Below are 20,935 nucleotides of genomic sequence, written 5' to 3' on the forward strand. Positions count from 1 at the left end.
AGGAAAATGAAATTGTAATCAAAACAGAATTCACATCAAATGAAGAAGAAATAAATGAAATTCATTTCCCCAATTATAATGCCAACAAAATTGATAACAAATTAAATAGGTGAATAGTTTCAGAAATATAAAATACCCTGATTCTGTAAAACAAGAGACTGAGAATTTAAATAACTCAATATCAGAACATCCATGCTTGTTCCTAAGTTGGCTCAGCCCCTCTTAAGATCACTCTTCCACCTTTGTCCAAAAACTTTTTCAGACTGAATACACCTTCACTCTTCCTCCCTCCTCCTCTGATTAATAAGATCTTCCCCCAAACTTCCATTTAAATAAGTACTTGGGGCAGCTAGGTGGCACAGTGGATAAAGCACCGGCCCTGGATTCAGGAGTACCTGAGTTCAAATCCGGCCTCAGACACTTGACATTTACTAGCTGTGTGACCCTGGGCAAGTCACTTAACCCCCATTGCCCAGCAAAAAACCAAAAAATAAATAAGTACTCAATTCAAACAAATTTTATATATAATCTAATTTTTTATTTTATTCTTGGATATTTTAAATTTAAATTTCATTTTCATTTTAATTATTTATTTAGTGTTTACTATGTGCCAGGAACTAATCACTAAGAATACAAATATCACAGTAGTGACTACCCTAGTCTCTGTTGCCCAAAGGCCATGTGTGTTCCATTTCACCCTTCCCCCAGGTTTCTCTGGTTCCTTTAAGGGAGCTGGAGGCAGTTATAATCTTTAACATAGGCTCTAGGCCTCACCAGTGATGTTTCTCCAGTGTTGGTGGTCCCCCAAATCCTAATTCCATTTAACCACTTGGTAGATTGGCTTTTACAAAGGAATATTTAGTTAAAATGAATAACAACAATATGCATCCAAACATTACTCCCAACATCTGGAAGCATAATGCCTCCCTATTCCACATCAATCTCCATGGATAGGAAAGAGATTAGGTCCACAGTTTAGCTCATTTCCAAAATAATGCAACTCCACCAAGCACCAATTCCAAAACCTCCCATGGGCTCAAGTCTGGCATCTTACCTTCTCATGGCTTCCCTACTGGTCTTCCTGGCTATGTATCTGGCCTGGAATCTTGCCTCTAAGGTCACTATGACTTGAGATCATGTTCAGGGATTCCACCTCCTGTACCTAGAGCTCAAAAGAACAAATGAACAAGGACAAACTACAACAAAATCCCAACCCCCAAACCACATGGTAAAATGGAGAAGAGACAGTCCTTCTTCCCACCCAGTCATTTCATGGTGGCCAAATTGTGGGTGAATGTTCCAGCAGTTTTCTTACCCCAGGATATGCCTCTCTATAGTCCATGGGAAAAGGTGAGAAAATGTCCTAGTCTAGAAGTTTTAAAGACATAGACTATTCAATCTAAGCAGCCAATGAAAAGGCAGTTGCCACTCATACATGGTAAAGGAACACAGGATGACTTCTCCTAGAAGTAGGGTGCCTCCATATTCAGTGATCTGGGAATGTGCCCCAAATCCCCTACCACACAAATATAAACAAAAGGAAAAACAGTTCCTATCCTCAAAGAACATTGATTATAATGAGGGGCATGGGGAGACAGACAATACTTAAAAGGAAACTGAGACATAATGGGAGAAAGTTAGAGAAGTACCTTCATGGGCTATAGTAGAGAACGAAGTCAAAAGAGTCAGGAGAGGAGTGCATTATTGAATGTGAATGGTCTGGGCACTTTCTTAATACGAAAGTTCCAGGAGGCATTGATTAATCAGAGAAAGGAGTTCAGGAGTAGAGGGATCTTCCAAGGTGAGAAGATGGCAAGGGTGGAGGCATCTTCTAGGGAAAAAAAGACTGCGGGGATATGGTGGCAGACATCTCCTGGGGTAAGAAAACTGCTGAAACATGGTGAAGAAAGAAGTTGAAAAAGTGAGAAGAGAAGCCAGATAAGATAAGTTCCAAGGGAAAAATCTTCAAAGACAAATGGATCTACGTGTGAATTCTACTAAACATTGAATGGACAATCAATTAATATTCTATAAACTGCAAAAATAGGAAAAAAGATCCTGTCAAATTCTTTCTATGATATAAATCTAGTCTTGATACCTAATCCCAGGAGAAATAAAACAGAGAAATAAAACTAGTTAATATCCTTAATAAATTTAAATGCCAAAATATTAAATAAAATATTATACTCTATGACCAGGTTGGATTTATTACAGAAACACAAGGCTGTTTCAATATTAGTTAAACTATAAATATGATAAATCATATTAATAATAAAACAATAAAAACCTCATTGTGTAAATAGATTCAGAAAAGGCTTTTAACAAATATGATGGCCTTTTCTATTCTTTTTTAACCTAAAGTACATATAAATAAATGAATCTATCAAAAAGCGAAAGCCTGTATTAAATGTTAGAAGACTTTCTATTTTTATTGAAAGAAAACAAGAATGTCCACTATTACTTGATGTGGAAATGTTAACTTTAACAATGAGACAAGAAAAGGAAAGTGAGGATACAAGAATAAACAAAAAGAAAACAAAATGATTGCATTCTGCAGATGATTGTACATAAAGAATCATAGAGAAGATGGTGGAGAAAAGGCAGGGACTCACATGAGCTCTCCCCCAATCCCCTATGAACAACTTTAAATAATGCCTCAAAAATTCTGGAATGACATAACCCACAAAGGACAGAGTGAAACAATTTTTCAGCCCAAGACAACTTAGAAAATTGATAGGAAAGGTCTGTTACACCTGGGCAAGAGCACAGTTACACCTGGAAGGAGCACAGTCCAGCTTAGGCCCTGCCCCAGCAAACCAGCAGTAGGTCTTGGGGGCAGCAATGGCATCTTCCAGACCTCTGAGCCTATGAATGGAAAAGGGATCAAACAGAGTTTACAGGGGTCCTTTGCTGGCATCAGGATAGGACTGTGTTGCCTTGCTCATTCTGGGACCTGGGTCAAAGTCCTGGGTCTCAGTCCTGGGACAAGGAGAAGTACTAATACACCAGAGCTTACAACTGCTGGAGAGCTGGGACACTGGTCACAGTTTCAGGGTGGAAAAGAGTGTTTGTGGTCAATCACAGACCAGAACACAGGCCAAGGGAGTAGCAAACACAATTCTCCCTAGATCATACCACCTTGGAAGAAATAGGTTCCCAGAAGTATTTCTGAAAACAGCTGCAAAAACCTCAGAGCTTGTGACAGTACCCCCTCCACTCTGGAAGTGAAGCCCCACTTTAGCAGAATTAAAAGTCAAGAAATAGTCTGGAAAATGATCAAACAACAGAAAAAGATGCTGACTATAGAAAATTGCTATGGTGAAAAGGAAGATCAAAACTCAGAAGAGAACAAAATAAAAAATTCTACATTCACAGCCTCAAAGAAATATATGAATTGATTTCAGGTCATGAAGAGCTCAAAAAGGAATTTTTAAAACTGAGTAAGAGAGGTAGAGGGAAAAGTGGGAAGAGAAATGACAGTGATGCCCCCCCCCAAAAAAAGTCATAAAAAGGAGTCAACAGCTTGGTAAAGGGAGCGCAATAAAATATTGAAGAAAACAAAACCTTAAAAAACAGAATAGACCAAATGGTTAAAGAGGCATAAAAATATAATAAAAAAACAATGCCTTGAAAAACAGAATTGGCCAAATGGAAAAATATATACAAAAATTCATTGAAGAGAAGAGCTACTTAAAAAGCAGAATTGGCCAAATGGAAAAAGAAGTACAAAAAAATCACCAAAGGGGGAAAAACCCCTTAAAATTAGAATTGGGGAAGTGGAAGCTAATAACTTTATAAGACATCAAGAAACAATAAAACAAAAGCAAAAGAATGAAAAAATAGAAGAAAATGTGAAATAGCTCATTGGGAAAACAACTGACCTGGAAACTAGATCCAGACGAGATGAGTTAAGAATTATTGCGCTACCTGAAAGAGCCTAGACAGCAACTTTCAAAAAATTATCAAGGAAAATGGCCCCAATATCTTAGATCCAGATGGTAAAATAGAAATTGAAAGAATGTACTGATTACCTCCTGAAAGAAATCCCAAAATGAAAAATCTCAGGAAAATCATACCCAAATTCCAGAACTCTGACGTCAAAAAGAAAATACTGCAAGCAGACAAAAAGAAACAATTCAAATATCGTGGAGCCACAGCCAATAAACACAAGATTTAGCAGTTTCTACATTAAAGGATCAAAGGGTTTGGAATATGATATTCTAGAGGACAAAAGAACTAGGATTACAACCAGGACTCACCTACCCAGCAAAACTGAATATAATCCTTTATGCTATTGTTTTATTATTTCTTGAAGTTTCATGGAGTCATTAGCTTCTACTTCCCCTATTCTAATTTTTAAGAAAATTTTTTTTTCAGTGAGCTTTCATACCTCTTTCCATTTGGCCAATTGTATTTTTTAAGGAATTCTTTTCTTCAGGGAATTTTTGTGCCCTTTTACCAGTAGGCCTATTTTTAAAGGTGTTATTTTACTCAGTATTTTTCTTGTTCTTTATTTACCAAGATGTTGATTCTCTTTTCATAATTTTCTTGCACCATTCTTATTTCTTTTCCCAATTATTCCTTTACCACCCTTATCACTTTCTTTAACTCTTCCAGGAATTCTTGCTGGCCTTGGATTCAATTAACTTTTTTTTTTAAAGAAAAAAGTATTTGCTTGTACTGTTTTCACATTGTTGTCTTCTTCTGCAATCATAATAGCTGTTTATGGTCAATTTCTTTTTGCCATTTGCTTTTTTTTTCCAGCTTCTTTCTTTTCTAAAAAAAATTTTTTCAGCTTATTTCTTAACTTTGAACTCTGTGTTAAAGTTATGCTCTGCTAACCCAGAGATGGGGAGGCACTTTCCCAAACTTTTGATATTTTCATGCTTCTGTCCTCAGAGTTCTGGGAATCTGCAAGTTTTGGGTGCTTCCAAGTTGATGTTATCCTGGGATAGGTCACAGCTCTCCTTGTCTGCACTCTGGTCTTTTCCCAGGAAATACTTCTGGTGCCAGTATTTTTTAGAGATAAAAAGATGGGGGGAAGCAGTATAACTGATAACCACATTGAAAAAGAAAAGTAAAGAGGTGGTAAGGAGGTAGAGCCAAATGGCAGAGTGTTGAGCAGTGTAGTGACCCCCCTCCACAAACTCCTCCAAAGAGATCTAGAAAATGTACCTGCATTCAAATACTGGTGGAGAAATAAAGAAAAAGTCATAGTGAGTCATTTTTGTAGTCTAGCTTTGCAGAGAAGCAGACAGGAAGGTCTGTGAAAACTGAGGACCCACCACATGTGGAGTACTCTAGTAGCCAGGGAGAGGCTGTGCACCAGGGCAAGAATAGGAGGTCCCATAACATATTGGTACAATACCAGACCTATATTGGATTACTTTGATTGGGACAGGCATCAACTAGCAGCTTTGTTGCTCACTCTCCCATTATGAGTCACAGATCCCGAGTGAACTGAGGAGAACATCTGAACAGATGGCATTCCTAGGTAGGGAGGCCTTGTGCTGTTTACTGAAAAAAGGAAGCAGTTCAAAAGCTGCAGTAATGTAGCTCAGACCCCAGTCACAAGGCATGGTCTCATCTCTACCATCTAGCCCATGGCATATAAGGATAACCAAGTAGGAATCTTAGGCCAAAGGCGAAACTAATTCTTACATTCTGAACCAAAAGAGTTTTCCACCTGACTGAGAGGGGCTGAATCTACAGTCTACTATTGTTCAGATACAAACACAGGACAGGTACCTTACAGAGTTCAGACCAGAGTAGTAGCAATCAGACATTCCCTTAGATCAGAACATTTTGTGAGAACTGAAAACTTTCAGGTCCCCAGTCTATCCCTAAGATCTTGAAATAGCACAATGTTCAACAACCTCCCCCCCAAAAAAAAGTAGCAATAAGACCATCCAAGACCTTCCCTTCAGAAGTACATCTGAGGCCAGTTCTAATATCAAAACTTTAGACAAGAAGTAGACTGGAACAATGAGCAAAAAAAGAAATCTCAACATAAAGAGCTATTATGGTGCCAGGAAAAACTCAAACACAAACTCAAGAAGAGAATGACTTTGAAAATATATAAAGTGTCAAAGAAAAACACATCTTGGATAAAAATTATACTATTATTCCTGGAAAAGATGAAGCAAAGGTTAAAAAAAGAGTTAAAAGAATATTTTTCAAAAGTAAATTGAGAGCATATGAGGAAAAAATGGAAGAGAAATGAACTACAGAAGAAAGAATTGGAAAAGAAATTAACATGTTAGCACAAGGGATGTAAAACTCCCTGAAAATTAAAATGGGTCAAATAGAAACAAAGAACTCCATGAGGCAACAAGAAATATTAAAACAGTCAAAAGACCAAAAATATAGAAGAAAAATGTTAGGAATTTCATAACAAAAACAGCTTACTGAGGAAAACAGACTGAGGGAAAACAAATTGAGAATCATTGGACTATCTGAATGCCATGATCAAAATAAAAGAGCCCATATATCATATTTCAAGAAATCTTAAAAGAAAACTGCCCAAATCTATTTGGACCAGAAGGCAAAGTGGAAATAGAAAAAATCCACTGGTCACCTTTTAAAAGAAACCTCAAAGTGAAAACTCTAAGGAAAATCATAGCCAAAATCCAGAGTTTCCAGGTCACAGAAAAAAAACACACAATAAAACTATAAGTAGCCAGAAAGAAAGAATTCAAATACTGAAGGAGCCACAGTCAGGATCACACATGATTTAGCAGATACCACTACAAAGGAGCAGAGAACTTGGCATACAATATTCCAGGAGGCAAAGAATATAAGCTTACAGCCAAGAATAACTTACCCAGCACAACCAAGTATAATGCTACAGGGGGAATAAAGGAATTTTTAATGAAATTGAAGATTTCCAAGTATTCTTGAAGAAAGAAAAAACAGAACTTCATAGGAACTTTGAAGACCAAACATAGGAATGAAGAGAAACATTAAAAGGTAAACACAAATGAACAATGATAAACAATAAAACAGGTAAAAGTGAGGCATCACATAATACAAAATAGTTTAGCTATATCACATATATAAAAATAACATGAGGATTTGTGACTCAAAAGGAGGCAGAATAGACATAGCTAGCCTCTTCTGCACCCATCCTTTTTCCAAGGGAAAGTTTATTTCCTGCCAGGAGGGCAGAAAGTTGTAGTCAGAGCCTTCCACTCTACCCTCCTTAGAGAGAGGGGGTGCTAGAAATATATTCATCATCCTTCAACATTATTAGTTTAGGGGTATAATTTTCAGGTTCTAAATAACTTTTGATCACTCTTTCATTAATGGGGGAAGCAGGACCCCAAGCTCTATACCAGTCCTTTCCCACCAAATACCAGTTCTACAATAAATTCACATGGCAACTAGCCAAAAAACACATTTATCTAAATAGCAAAACAGAAGTCAGAGAAAGTATACATATGAGAATATATACTAGACAATAAAGACTGAAGGAGCTCTCCCATTGGGAGCAAGGTAACTCAGCTTAACCAAGAGAGTGTCCTAGAACTAACCCAAAAGGAAGTTCCCCAAATCTCTAGTGAAACAAGCTATGGATAGGGCTGTGATAAAGAATGCCAGCTCCTCTCATGTCAGCTTCTTCCCAGAGTATTTTTTTTTTCAGTAATATGAAGTGGGGTTGACATCTTTCATCTTTTCTCTTGAATATAGCAGCCAGAAGCACCAGAAGTGACTGCAGACCCTGAAATGACTCAAAACTTGAAGAGAACCAGAATCAACTTGAAGAGAATTGAAGAGTTCTCTCTCTTACTCTTGCCAACCTCACCCCATCCCTTACACATGCCCTGATCTCCATCAATTAGGAGAGACTCCTATATCAATGGACTGTGGAACTGGGGTTACAAAGGATAAACTGCTTACATATAAAAATGGAAAGATGTCATATGTGTCCCTTCTTAACCCTATCATGATCAAGAGTCATAGAGAACATCTAAGTAGATAAAGCCTTGAAGTGTGGTTGTATTAGATTTTAATGATCTTAAGAAAAGAATGGGGAAAAAAAATTGGAAGAGGGTGGGGGAAGAGAAAGGAAAGTTAGGGGAAATTATCTCATATAATCAGAATGCACAGGTAGACATCTATACAAATGAGAATAAAGGTGCAGCCAACTGACACTTAAACCTCATTCTCATCTGACCTGGTCCAAAGAAGGAAGAATACAGATAAAGAATACACATTTGGGTATGGATAAACATTGCACTCAACAGAGAAATAGAATGCATAGGGGAGGAGAGGAAGAGAAGTAAAGGGATGGCAGATTAATGGAGAGATTTTTGTTGTTTAGCCATTTCAGTCATGTCTGACTCTTAGTGACCTCATTTGGGGTTTGGTTTACCATTTCCTTCTCCAGCTCATTTCACAGATGAGGAAACTGAGGCAAACAGGGTTAAGTGACTTGCCCAGGGTCACACAGCTAGTAAGTATCTGAGGTCAGGAACTGACTCCAAGCCTGATACTCTATCCACTGGGCCATCTAGCAGCCCCTGTAATGATTATTAGTCTTCTGAATGTTTGTTAATTGTTCATATATCTTGGATATCAGAACTCTGCCAGAGAAATCTGATACAAAGAACTTTTCATCATTTGATAACTTCCCTTTTTATCCTAGTTGCATTAATTCTGTCTGGGTAAACCTTTTCAGTTTCATATAAGAAAGTGATCTATTTTATCTCTTGTAATTGTCTCTATTGCTTGTTTGGTTCAGAATAAATGTACTCATATTGTAAGTATATAGTATGATCTTATTTTTTGCTATTTAAGTTGTTCTTTATTTTAAAATAATTTTTAATTTAATTTTTTTTTACATTTTAAGTTCCAAATTCTCCCTCCCTTCCTCCCTCCCTCCCCTCCCCACCTTACACTAGAGAAGGAAGGCCACCATTTGACATGGAAACATATATATATATATATATATACACACACACACACACACACATACATACACACATATATCTCCATCTATATGTGTAAAACCACATATATATATGCATATAAATACACATATATGTAAAACCATACTATGCATATTTTTATTTATTAGTTCTTTCTCTGGAGGTGGATATCATCTTCCTTCATAGGTCATTCATTCTTGATTTGTATATTTATAATACTTGAAATAACTTAGTTGCTCATAGTTGTTCTTTGTTTGTTTTTTGTTTTGGGGTTGTTTTTGTTGTTGTTGTTAGGCAATGAGGATTAAGTGACTTGCCCAAGGTCACACAGCTAGTAAATGTCAAGTGTCTGAGGCCGGATTTGAACTCAGGTCCTCCTGACTCCAGGGCCTATGCTCTATCCACTGCACCATCTAGCTGCCCTCTATAGTTGTTCTTTGAATAATATTGCTGTTATTGTATAGAATGTTCTCTTGGTTCTGTTCATTTCACTCATTTCACATGCATGTCTTTCTATGTTTTTATTTGTAATTGAACATACACATTTTTGTGTGATTTAGTAGATAACCAGATACTTTATGCATTTTGTAATCATTTATATTATTGTTTCTTGGATTTTTATTATCACGTAGAAATGAAGTTGATTTTATCTGTTTATTTTGTAACCTACAACTTTACTGAAGCTATTAATTGTCTCGATTAGCATCTTTGCTGGTTTCCTAGAACTTTAGAAGTATATTATCAGGAGACATTAATGCATTGTTGCTGGAGTTTTAAACTGATTCAACCATTATGTAGAATAGTTTGGAACTATGCCCAAAGGGCATACCATGTATACCTTTTCACCCAGAAATACCACTACTAGGTCTGTATGCTAAAGGAGATAAAAACAGAAAGGAAAGGGACCTATATATACAAAAATATTTATAGCAGTTCTTTTCTGGTGGCAAAGAATTAGAACATTTTTTTTAAATCCACACATATATGCAAAGCAAAACCTCCCTGCAAAAGGAAAGACATTTTTCTAAATATATTTTTGTTTCTGTGTCTTGACACACATTTGCTTCCCTTGTGTTCCTTTTCTATAACTATACAGAGCAAAAACCCTAATTTTTTAACTTTTATTTTATATAGTGCCTATTACAAACCAGCTTCTTAAATTGTGGGTTGCAACCCCATATATAGTCACACAACTGAATATGGGGGTTGCAAACAATTCGGCAATGGTAAAATGTTATGTATACCTGTTTTATATAACTATAAATCTGAGGTTGCATAAAAATTTCTTGAGCAAAAAGGGGTCACAAGTGGAAAAAGTTTAAGAGGTCCTGCTCTATACATAGTTGTTGACTCACTGGATTAGACAAACTACTTCCATCTTTATACTTGTACACATATACCTAGGAAAAATTCTTTGTTCTCCTTCACAATACTGTTAAGGCTAAAATTCTAGCTAGTCTGTCTAAAATATCTAATGAGTGGTCACCAATAAATTATAAGCTTTAGCAAGAGTTAGACTTTTAAGCAGTTATTAAGGAGAATAAGAATTTGGTAAAGAGAGAAAGGCCAACATTCATCTCTATTAAAGGGAGAGAGCATTCCTAACTCCACTCTCTGCCAGAGTCCACAGAAAAGAGTGAGAGTCAGAGCGCCAGGCTCCCCCTTCTTCCTCCCACAAGCAAACGTCACTTCCTGATGCCAAAGAAAAGACGCGTGGTCTTGCCCTCAGAGACCTTCACCTCATGACAGAGCCACAGGCAACTTTTCTACAGTAAGTCTCCAGCAGGTTGCATCATTCCAATCATTACAATACCCTTACATGAATGTCAATAAAATTAAAAGGGGCAGCTAGGTGGCTCACTGGATAAAGCACCAGCCCTGGATTCAGGAGGACCTGAGTTCAAATATGGCCTCAGACACTTGACACTTACTAGCTGTGTGACCCTGGGAAAGTCACTTAACCTTCATTGCCCTGCAAAAAAGCAAACAAACAAACAAAAAATAAAAATAAAAAACAGAAGACTATTTGTAAAATGTTTCCTTGAGAATCAGTCATGATTAGCATAAAGACTTCTCATGATAACTATGCTTTAGATTTAAGGGAACACCAAATATCCTACTAATCTTCCAGCATAGTTTGTGATAAACTCAAATAGAAACATAATAGTAGTGATAGTCATGGTTGTAGTCACTGTAGTAGCTAACATTCTCATAACGCTTTAAGGTTTGCAAAGTGTTTAAGAAATATTTCCTTTTATCTTCACAACAAGCTTAGAAGATGGATACTATTATGCTCACTTTACAGATGGAAAATGAGGCCCATGGTCTTTTTTTTTTTGGGGGGGGGGTGTTAAGTGACTTGTCCAGGGTCACACAGCTAGTAAGAGTCAAGTGTCTGAGATCAGATTTGAACTCAGGTCCTCCTGACTCCAGGACTGGTGCTCTATCCACTGAAGCCACCTACCTTCCCCAGGCCCATGGTCTGTTGCTTAGATTCACATACCCATTAAATGTCTAAGGCTGGAATTGAACTCAGGTCTTCCTGACAAGGTCCTGTACTCTCTTTCATTCTGCTACCTCGCCTCCTTTAAATTTAGGTATCTGATGAAATAAACATGATAATTATGCACATAAATCCAGAACTACATTCTTACTCTAACAGTTTTCTCCCTCCATTTTACAAAAGTGACTCAAATCAAAGTTTATAAGATGATTCAGACAATTTTATGTATGTGGACATTTAGCTAGATTCACAGCCATCTTTATTTTCAAGTGAGAGCTGTAACCTGAATCCATGGCTGCTGAATTTAATCTTAAGTAGCAAAGATAATCTCCTTGGTGACAATGAACAAACAGTGCCAAGAGTATAATGCCAAAAATCTAAAAGTTTTCAAAAAAAAAAACACCTCCTTCTTGACATTTCACTGAACACCCCCTCAGATCTATGGTCTTTTTTCTATAGGAACTGATTGGTGGGAATGATCCATTAGCCAACTTCAACACCAGATTTAACTTCAGCAAGATCTTGGATCTGTTTTGATCATAATTCAAAGCTGGCTATGGCTCAGAAATAACACTGGTCTCTGCAGAGCATGGAGGGAGGCCATTCATTCAAATTGTTGTTTCTGGACCTACCATATGTTTTGGACATTGTGAAACATAAGATACTGCCAGAACTAAAAGTATTTGTTGAGATAAAGTCGTTGGTCTTCTTTTTCCTCAAATGACCAAAATCATAGAGGAGAATGGCAGTCTGAATTTGTACCTCTTTTATTTCTTTTTTTTCCTAATCTGTCCACTGAAAAAAGCAATTATATGTCATGGGTTATATTGCCTGCCATAAACAAAATGCCTAATGGTGCCTGAGTGAATCACTGCCTAAAGGGTAAATTAGAAGACATAAACTCAGACCTGAACAATAGCAAAATGATGTCTATCATAGGAACTGAGATATTGAAAATCTGGCCAAAAAAAAAAAAAAGGAAACCTCATCATTCCTGAAGGATCTTGGTATTTAGTTAAAAAATATCTATAAGCCCACAAAAATGTCCATCATACTACTAAATTAGGATTGACTCCATCCCTACTTGCCAACATCATCCCTCCAGCCTATCCTAGTAATTTCATCCTCTTGATCATTAAGACAATACTGTCAATTTATCCAGTAACAATATTGTAAAAACAAACAATTTTGGAAGACTTAAAAGCTTTAACCAATGCAATGACCTACTATGATTCTGGAGGACGAATAAGGAATTATGCTATCTACCTCCTGACAGAAATGTAATGGATTCAAGAGCAAAATGAGAAACACACAATGGACCTAAATAGACAATGTGGAAATTGTTTTTATTTGACTATGCATATTTGTTATAAGGATTTTGCTTTTCTTTCAAGTTGGGAGGGGGAGGGAGGGAGGGAGAGAAAATATAAATTTATTGAAAAACAAAAGAAAAAAAACAATATTAAGTGTCTGCTCTCAACACAAATATCCATTTTTAAATCACACAAAATAAATGTCAAAAGAGCAAAAGTGCATTAAATTTATTTTTCTATGGACTCTAATTTCTTTTTTTATAATAAGTATTTTTATTTAAAGTTTTGAGTTCCAAATTCTACCCCTCCTTTCCTCCCTCCCCTTTACCACATTACCATATTAGTCATTTTGTATATGAAAATTTGAATAAAAGAAAAAATGAAAGTGAAAAAATAGCATGCTTCAGTCTGTGTTAAATCAATATCAGTTCTTTCTATGGGGATGGATGGTATGCTTCATCAGTAGTCCTTTGGGATTGTCTTGGATGATTGTATTGCTGAGTGAACAATATTGCTATCACTATACACAACATTCTCCTGGTTCTGCTCACTTCACTATACATCAGTTCATATAAGTCTTTCCAGGCCTTTCTGAAATCATTCTGCTTATTATTTATTATAGCACAATAATATTCCATTACAATCATATACCACAGCTTGTTTAGCCATTCCCCAATTGTTGGGCATTCCTTTGATTTCCAATTCTTAGTCACCACAAAAAAAGAGATGCTCTGAATATTTCTGTACAAATAGGTCTTTTTCTATTTTGGGGGATGATGGATTCTAATTTCCTTTAAAGATACCTTAATTTATTTTACAACCCACATGTCTAGATGTAAGAAGGGACATGGCATAATGGAGTTAATATTTGTCAGATCTGGGTTAAAATCATGTCAATGACATACTGACTTTGTGACCTAGGTAAATCATTTAACCTCAATGCCCCAGACAACTCTCAAAAACTATAAATTGCAGAGCAGGTGCTGATCTGCATATTAGAGGGAATTTCCTAGTTTAATGTTCCCTATATCCAAGAAAACATAGCTCCAATCCAAAATTAATATCTGGACATATGCCTATTAATATATATGTATGCATAATTTATTTGCAGTGCTTTTCCTTATCAGTTCAAGTATACTAGTTTAACCAGACATCTGCTCTTTATCTCAGCATGGGTAGGAAATTACACATCTCATTTCCAAGAATAAAAATACAATTTAAAAGCTCCAAGAATCTGGCAATTTTAATCTGTTGGTAGTTGGTGGCACAGGGGATAGAATACTGGGCCTGAAGTTAGGAAGACCTGATTTCAAATATGGTCTCATATAAGAAGGATCAACTACAGGGCAGATGGAAAGGTGCAGTGGGTCCATAGGACACAGTGGCAGGGCAGATGACAAAACCTAGGAATAGCCCCAGTGTAACGTCAGATCAGGTAATTTTCAGTGGTCCACCATCTTCTTGAAATGATTATAGTTAGTGACTGCTCTTGGTTAAGAGATGTGAGTTTCCATGTGACCAATTATTGTTGGAAACAGGGCAGTGGACCAGGGTATTAGAATAGAATCTGTGTTATCTCCAACATGAATGGGGATTGAGGGAGTCAGCATCCACCTAGGAGATGTAGGATACCTAGTGGGATCTGAGCAATGGGGACTCATTTGGGAAGGAAAAGGGCTGTACTTTCTGTACTTTCAGACCCCATGGAATCTAAGTAAATACAGGTTATTTTTAGATCACTATTTTCAAAGCATTCCACAGGATGGTGGTCCTCACAAGTGGGATGTGGAGGGAGACAGTGTGATTGATGTTTCTGGGAAAAAATCAGAGAGAGAGACATGGAAAGAGGTGAAAGTTCAATAGGGAGCAAAAATCTATTGACGGACTATTAGGAAATGATCCACAAATGTAGTATTTACAAATAAGCACAAAATGTTCCCATAACATTTGAAAAGTAAAGCAAGTTAAATAACTGGTATGTTCCATACTTTCAGATAAGCTTTCAAAGCAAAACAAAAACAACAGAAAAGCTTCAGGGCCACAAAAATTTCATTAGTTCATAAAATCCTTAATATTCCTCCTCAAATTTACCAGGGACTGATTCCCTCACCTCTAGTGGCAATTGTGTAGACAATACCATGTGGGGCCTTGGCCAAGAGAATAAGGGGTAAGCAATTGAGAGTGTACTTCCAGGGCTATCACCAAGCAAGATTGTAACGTAGGTAAAACTGCTATTCTAGACACTCACCTCTTCTTCTTATACCCTCTCCCTCCTTTCAATCCTTCTATTCAAAGTAAATAGAACTGACCACTTCTAGAATTATTGAAGCTCATTTACCCTGAAGGGGCCTCTAGTATAATCCATATCTAAAAGAGGATACCCCTCTTCAGCCCCCTGCACATAAGACCAAAGTCTAATATTAAGAAACCACTGTTGGGACAAAGGGGCTAGGGGCCTAAACCTATTTCTTCTCTCTAAGGGGACTTTCTGCTTTGGCCCTAGGCATGATGGTGAGACAGGATATCGTCCTGGGAACCATCTATCCTCTAATGAGAAGGGGCCTAGGTTCCATTTTCTCTGTAGCTTGTTAACATTAAATTGCCACCCCATAACCCTGGAAAAAAATATTTAAAGCTTAGGTTCAGACTCACATATAAGATTTCCCCAAAGAAGGTTTGGAGAGGGGATAAGTAGAAATAAGCTCAATGAACAATATAAATCAGGTTTGAAACATTTATTTCCTATGCATAAAAGTAATAATAAAATACAAAAGATTAACAAGCACAAATTGATACAACTTAAAACAGCAGTATCAATAGCATCATTATTGTCACAATCTCTCAAGAACTTCATCAGAACATAAATCAATTTGTCAGATTGCTGATTGGGCATTTTATATTTCACCTTAGTTCTTCTGTTCAAATAACTCTCAGTGTAGGTCTGCTGGTGTAATGGACACTAATGAGAAGTGGGATACACTTCGTTTTCTTCTACTCTAGCTCATTAGATTGTCACCCCCATCACTCTGGAGAAAAACTATTTAAAGGATAGATCCAGGTTTATATTTAGGGTTTCCCCAAAAAGAATGGAGTAAAAAAGTGATAATAATAGCTAGCATTTATATATCAGTTTAAAAATTTTTTAAGTACTTTGAAAATATTTTCTCTTAATTTTACTCTCACAACAACCCTGGGAGTAGATGCTATGATTATCCCCATTTTATAGATGAGGTAATGGAGACAGAGGTTAAGTGACAGGATTACACAACTAGCAGGTCTCTAAGGTTGAGTTTGGACTCTAGGCCTAGTGTTCAATTTACTGTGACACTTCTTAGTCCTCTTAGCCCTGGATTATGACCACCATCCTGGTAAAAAGACTTGGCTCCTACTCACTACTGAACAAAGTTGGAGAAAATCATGAAACTCTGCTGACTATAAATTTATGTTACATTACTTTAATGGGCCCTCATTTTCACTAGGCAAACTTTTTATATCTCTCTCATTTACTCACTATGTGACTCAGCAGAGTGGCTCTTCCAAACCTTTTCATTGTCTTCAAGCCTCCCACAACTTATTCTCCTCCTACCCTCTCAGTTGAGAAAATTGTTTCATATTTCACTAAAAATAAATTGAACTCATACATCAAGAAATAGAGGGTCATTCACCCTTTTCTTCTCTCTTCATCTCACATCATCCAGATACCTTCTGCCTACACCCTTATTTCAAATAATGAAATTTACCATCTCCTTGCAAAGGCAAACACCTCTACATGCACATTTCATCCTATCTTCTCCAGTAGGTTGCCACCTCCATCATCCCTACTCTCTCTCATTTAGTTTCAGTCTTTCCACGGTGGCTTCCCTACTGCCCTATAAATGTTCATGTCGTCCCAATCCTCCAAAACTCTAACTTGATCCATCCATCCCTATAGTTATCATCACTACCTCTTCTCCCTTTCTTGGCTAAATTCATTGAGAGGGGCCTCTACAGTAGGTGCCTCCACTTCTTTTCCTCATATTCTCTTTTTGGCTTCATCTAAGTCATTGATAAAGATGTTAAACAAACTTGGGATTAGGGCAAATTAGTGGTAACCAAAAGCAGATTTTGTTGCTTGAGGCTTTTAACTACTGTATTAACCTGTTAACCAGTTTGATGGGGGATGATCTTAGTATGGCTCACAAATAACAATTTTACATATTGACAATCCTCAATAAACAGAGCTTTGTAAGTAGGTATTCTATTTGTCCATGATAGTTTATAACTTGTGTTCTTTTAGTAAAGAAGAATCACATAGTCTTAAAATTGAGAAGGATATCAGGAGCATCTTCTCTAACCCATGAAATAATAATCTGAATTTTATTAGCCTTAAAATTAATCTCCTTTTTACAACTTTGCTGAAATAGTATCATTCACACTCTGCTGTCAGTGCTGGGGAATTCACTAACTCCCAGTGAAGTTCAATTTTGGACACCTTTAATTCTTAAGAAGTTTTTCTTCATAACAAGCCTGTCTCTTTATAATTCATTGAGACCAAGCAATACAGATCCAATTCCTTTTTCACATTACAGATTTTGAAATATTTGATGACAATTATCTTGTGTCCTCTAAATCTCCTCCACAACAAACAACCCCATGTTCTTCAACTAAGCCCTTTATCACGTGGTTTCAAATCACCTAGTCATTCTGGTCAATTTTCTCTGGATGTGTTTCTCAGTGTTCCTACGAAAATATGAAACTCAGAATTCAATATAATATTACACATAATATATAACCAGAGCAGACTGAAGCTGGATTATAACCTCTTTCATTCAGAATTCTATGTTTCTAAGATCACATTAACTTTTTTTAAGTGAAGCAATTGGGGTTAAGTGACTTGCCCAGGGTCACACAGCCAGTAAGTGTTAAGTGTCTGAGGCCAGATTTGAACTCAGGTACTCCTGAATCCAGGGCCGGTGCTCTATCCACTGTGCCACCTAGCTGCCCCCAGATCACATCAACTTTTAACTTTCATGTCATACTGTTCCAAAAAAAATCCCAAGGATCTTTTAATATAAACTGTTGTCTAGATAGGTCTCCCCAATCTTGTACTTGTGAAGTTGATTTTTTTTTCAATCTAAATGTAAGGACTTCCTTCTTATCCTTATTAAATTCACATTTAATTACATTTGGCCCATTGGCCCAGCCTGTCTTGAACTCTGGGGCTCCCAGTTCAATCATCTGATGGATTTATTGACTAAGCTTGGTGCCATTTGCCCATTTGATAACCAGGCCTTCTTAAATTAATTTGAGTCATTGATAAAGATGTCAAATAAATTTAGGACAAGTGCACAATCCTTTGGGTTCTACTAGAGAGATGTCTTCTCAAGTTCACATTGATCCATTTATCGGCACTCTTTGGGTCTGCTCATTCAACTACTTTTCTAAATTCATCAAACTGAACAAAATGAAATTTTCCCATCTTCTTTTTTTTTTTTTTGCAGGGCAACAGGGGTTAAGTGACTTGCCCAGGGTCGCACAACTAATAAGTGTCAAGTGTCTGAGGCTGGATTTGAACTCAGGTCTTCTTGAATCCAGGGCTGGTGCTTTATCCATTGCACCACCTAACTACCCCTCCCCTCTTCTTAAAACCATTTTACTAGCTTGTGTATCTCCTAGGGGAGGAAGATAGATGATTAAATAAATGTTGTGGTCTGGAAAGTTTTTATATTTACTATAAAATACTCTGTGCATGAATTTATGGGGGGAAATGAGGTAGATTAGATGCCAGAAGATAGAACTCGAGTTTGACAGCATGATTCATAAAGAAAGAGCAACACATTTCCCGCATCTGCTCCTTACTATCTGTGTGACCTTGGGCAAGTCACTTATCTTTTCTGGGCCCTAGTTTCTTTATCTATAAAATGAAAAGGTTGGACTAGATACCCTCTTAGATACCCTCCCTCCCCTATTTCTAATCTATGATCCTATTGTTGCTGCTTGCATTAGGCTGAGAGAAAGAAGAGGCCATTATTAGCAAGTGAATGAGCAGTGCTTGTAGAATGAAAAAATTCTGTTGTCTACATTACTGCATTGTTATTCTCAAAATATTTACTTTAAAATTTCATCTTTCTTTTCTGACTGCTCATGTTGAGATATATTGAGGTGCTCTGTGTTGAGATGACTTATGCCTTAATTCCCATGGCTAAAAGTGATCAGAATTCAATTTTCTTATTGTTTTATTGGTATCACTATGTTCTTGAACATTTTTATTGGCATCAGGACCTTGACAAATATTTTGCTGAATTTGCCTAGAGGTAGATATCTTTCTCCTATTTGTCTGGAAGAAATTCTGATTCAGTCACATATTCTCTTCCCATTCCATAAAATTGATAATATGATGTTTGCATTTGAGAACTTGTTTCCTAGGTTGTGATTAATATAGACATGCTAGGGCATTTTAAATAAATTGTCATACTGAAATCATCAAATTAATCTTCATTGCTTAAATTGCTTTGGAGGTGAAGATTAAAAATATATTAAATTATGATTTTTTAATTTCAGAAGTATAGTTAATCTTTGATTAAACTTGTGAATTAGTATCCATGCATGCACAGATTCCATGTCTTAAAATATAACTGATTTTTCCCCTATAACTGCAAACCCAGAAGCTAAATTTATGTAGAACAGGAAGTCCTTATTGAGTATACAGAGAGTAAAACATGCCAGGACATTCATTATATGCCATCTGCACTCGAATTTTAACAGTATGCTTTAAAATCACAGCATTCATAAGTCTATCCCACAGTCTTTAATTTTTTACTGTGAACTTAATACCAAATAAAATAAGCATTTAGATATATAAAGTAGATGAGTATTGTACATAAAATGTATGCATACATAAAAATGAAAATCTCTTGCATACAGCTTGCTTTTCTTTTTACATATATAATATATTTATAATAAATTCATGGAACACATTCTCTTCCCTTCCCTCAGTAACCATATTCGCTCACCTAACTTTCACTAGCATTAGCAGACTGTATCACTAAAGGGGTGACTGCTACTATTTTCTGTGTTCTAGGGGTGATGCTGTGGGTGGCTATCCTACTAACAGTTATTTAGAAGCACCCATCTATGTGTTTCTCTTTAATAATCATCCAGTAGACTCTGTTATTTTAGCAAAGGCATTTACTCACATAGGCTCAGCAAGAATAGTTAATTACAAAGCAACCCCCCTTCCCCCATCAAACCAGAGGCACGCTCTCTCCATGGAGGGAAGAGTGAGCATGAAATTAAAGTACAATGGTATTTTATCAATCATGGTCAATGGAATTTACAACTCTGAAATTGCAGTACTTTCTCTAAATGGTCATCACAGTATTTACTGTGAGGCATGGGGAGGGGTGAATTGCTTTGCTTTTCAGAGCTGGGCTGATTCCTCTTAGAATACTGCATCACTACTGGGCTTGTTATATAGGATATGGCACTGAGGCTGGATTGGGCATCCTCTCAGATTAGGTCAAGGAAATCACTTAGTGACTACCCTGACTCCTTTCTGGGATTGGCTGCTGCTGGCCTGGGTTGGGAAAGCCACACAGCCATCAGACAGCAGCTGCCAGACAAACCAAGGAAGGCTGTGCTGCCACTGGGCTCTTCTCAGAGCATGGTACCTGTATTGAACAGGTCAATCCACTGGATTCCTTCACTTACTCTTTAAAGGACAGCCCTTTCTACCTTCAGCCCCTGACTTGGCTGGGGTGGCACTATGCTTTCTTCATCTGAAGTGTTATTATAGTGGGCATGCTACCGAGATTTTAGGTAGGGCAATGGCACTAAGCATCAGCAGAAGCCTCTCTTTTCCAGAATCTGGGCTTCAAGGTTGTTTGTCACCTCTAGGTGAACTCTATGTTCCCTGGAAAGAGGTTCATTATATCACTGGCCTTCTCGTGTGCAATTGAACTGTTCAAGCTTAAGATCCTTTACAATGCAGGGCAACATCTCTTTTTTTATCTGAAGGCCTTACCCTTCATGTTACAAGGTCTCTGTTGTTTAGCCTCTACAAACCTACAGTGGAATATTCATCAGGGTATCCTCTTTTGCATACAATATGTTCCTTTAAAGCTATCCCATAAAAACCGTATTTACTTTTGAACTTCCTTTTGTTCACTTCTGTGTACTTTTTAATGCTCAATAACCCTCTTTTTTGACAG

The sequence above is a fragment of the Dromiciops gliroides genome, chromosome 5 (genome assembly GCF_019393635.1).
Source record: "Dromiciops gliroides isolate mDroGli1 chromosome 5, mDroGli1.pri, whole genome shotgun sequence".
Taxonomy (NCBI): Eukaryota; Metazoa; Chordata; class Mammalia; order Microbiotheria; family Microbiotheriidae; genus Dromiciops; species Dromiciops gliroides.